At 40.9% G+C, this 2,748-nt stretch overlaps 1 pseudogene; it reads right to left on the reverse strand.

Moving 5' to 3' along the window:
* Positions 1–1,268: 1,268 nt before the first annotated feature.
* On the reverse strand, positions 1,269–2,464 carry LOC101585630 (annotated as a pseudogene).
* Positions 2,465–2,748: the final 284 nt, after the last annotated feature.

The raw sequence follows: 2,748 nt of genomic DNA on the forward strand, positions 1-2,748 counted from the left end.
CAATTACCTGATGATTAATAATGTTGAGCATCCTTCCAGACATTTGTTGGCTATTTTTTTAAAAAGAGAATTAAAAACTAGTAAAAAAAAAATAGAAACAATACAGAATTTCACTAAACAAAATGATAGCAAGTCAACAACAGTTGCTAAATTGCATATTGTTGTCCTCAAATTAGTTGTTCAGCTTATCAGATATAAGCATGCAGAATTGGTCAAAAAGTTAAAAAGAGGAAAAAAATAAGCATTATGCTATTTGTATGTCTTCTTTGGAGATGTGACTATTCAAGTTCTTTGCTCATTTGAAAACTAGATTACTTAAACTATTGAGTTATACATATTTTAATGTTTTTATCCCCTTGTCAGATACAGTGATACCTTGGTTTATGAACATTTCTGTTTGCAAACAATTTGGTCCATAAACAAAGGTGTCAGGCAGAATTTTGTTTCAGTTTGCAAACTCTATATCCAGTGACAAACAACACTACAGCCATCTTCCCCAAAACTGTAAAGCAAATTAAGTTCGTAAACAGAGATATCACTTTCGTAAAAAGAGATATGGCTTTCAAATTTCAAAATATTTTCTGCTTTTATGTAGGCTGATTCTTTTTTTTTTTTTTTTTTTAGACAGGGTCTCATGTAATTCAAGCTGGCCTTGAACTCACTTTGTAGTCCAGGTTGGTTTCAAACTCACAGTGATCCTCCTGCCCCAGTCTCCCTCATCTGGGATGATAGGTGTGCACTTCCACACCTGACTATAAGCTGACTCTTATTCTGTAAATTACTTCCTTTTCTGTGAGGCAGATTTTTAGTTTGATGTATCTTTTGTTTATTTTTACTCATGGCTTGTGCTTTCAGTATGAGGTCTAAGAAATCATTGCCAAAATCAATGTCATGAAACTTTTCCCCTATATTTTCTTCTAGAAGTTTTACTTATTTCTCTTAATGAAAATATTTAAGACTGCCAAAAATCTAAAACTACAATAGGAATGGCAGCACAATACAAAGTAGTCTCTTCTCATTTCTTTGACATCTTTCTTCATGTCGCACACACATGCATCAAAAATGCATAAGCGAAGTTGAGGTTCTGCAGGTCTCCTCATTGCTGGTGGCCTCCTCACCCTGGTGAGATGTTTGCTCTGTAAACTGACAGCTGTGAGGCAATCGAGGGCTAGTGAGCCTCGCTTCAGCTCTGGAGTGGACTTCAGTCTTTCTCTGCACATCAGTGGTTCAAAATTTATAGCTGCAGAATATTTGCAGGATGTGAACATTTAGGTGTCTGTCAGTCATGGCCTTTTTCTTTCTTGTTCAGTTTCCACTAGCTTCTGTTTTGTCTTCTGCACCTTCTGAGCCATGGTGGCCTTTCTGTCCTCTCAGATGTGTTTCCATAGGACACTCTGGCTGCTCTTCTCCACAGGGTCCTGCATTTTGGAGGACAGCCCCGTACATGGGTCCCTAGGCAGCTGCTCCACCTCAGGACCGGTTCTGTTCCCATTGTGCTTTGCAGTCATGACTCTGATTGGAGAATGATCCAAAGTAGTAGATAAGTCTTCCTCAGAAAGCTCTTTCTTCTGGTTATGGAGATGCACACCTGTAATCCCTGCGCTTGGGAGACTGAAGCAGGATTGCCACAAGTTTGAGGCCAGGTGGGAATACATAGTGAGTGAAAGGCCAGTCTGAACTACTAAGTGAGACCCTGTCTCAAAAAAAAAAAAGCTTTTTCCACAATTTCTGTATATTTGAGTCTCCTTTATACATTTTGCTCCTTCTGTTATGTCTATGTAAGAGAATCTGAGTTGATCTGGAGTCTGCATCAGTCCCATTTGATATTTTTACATATTCAGTAACACTTTTCATGTTAATATCACCTCCTTTTTCATCAGAGCAGGACAGGTGTCCACCAGAGAGAAGATGCTGAGCACCCCGTGCCTGCGCTGCACTGGACGACCACAGGCCCACGGCTAGGGTCCAAGGAGCCCAATTCTCTCTCTTTAAACAAGAAATTGAGAAATAAATCAGGCGACTTAGGGACTCCAAAAGCTGGCCAGGGAGTGTAATGAAAGGGAGATATTGTTCTGGTTCCATCCCTGTTGATATTTCCTAGCTGTAGCAGATGTAGTGTATAATAGGATTTCATATCTTCTGATAAGAGCTTTACTCTGAAACCTGTTTCTTTAAACACCATCTTCCAGTCATCTGTTGACCAGGACTGTGCACATTTAGCTGATTCTTTCTCCACAACTCAGTTTAGCATGACAACTGCTTTGGACTTTTTGCTGCCAAACCATGAGCCAGAAATGACAGCAGGTATTAGGACGGGGACCCTGTGTTAAGACATAACCCTTTTGTGCCTCTTCCATGTCAACTAAGCTGGCATTAACACAATCATTTTCAGTATTTTGCAGTTTAACACAGCTGTGGTCATATGGGCTCACATCTCTATATGTTTTAATTTCTGTTTTCTGGAAACTTTGTTACTCTATAAAGATAGTCATGAGACTCATTCTGAATTTCCACCAGCTCGTTCAGTCCCTCCTCTCTCCCCTGCACTGCTGTGTCTCTCTGTGGAGGCCTCGGAGGTCACCAGCAGCTTCTGTGTGTTCACAGGTTTCAAACGCTCCTGTTGCGCAGTGAGTCCTGTCTCAGGTTGAAGGCGCTGCCTGCTACCTCCTTCTTCATTGAAGTTTCTGTCTTTACTCTCCCTGGGCTTCAGTTTGAGCCTCGGATCCTTCCTGGGCCCAGGGGACCCAC

This window comes from Octodon degus, unplaced genomic scaffold (genome assembly GCF_000260255.1).
Source record: "Octodon degus isolate 3935 unplaced genomic scaffold, OctDeg1.0 scaffold00111, whole genome shotgun sequence".
NCBI classification, from domain to species: Eukaryota; Metazoa; Chordata; class Mammalia; order Rodentia; family Octodontidae; genus Octodon; species Octodon degus.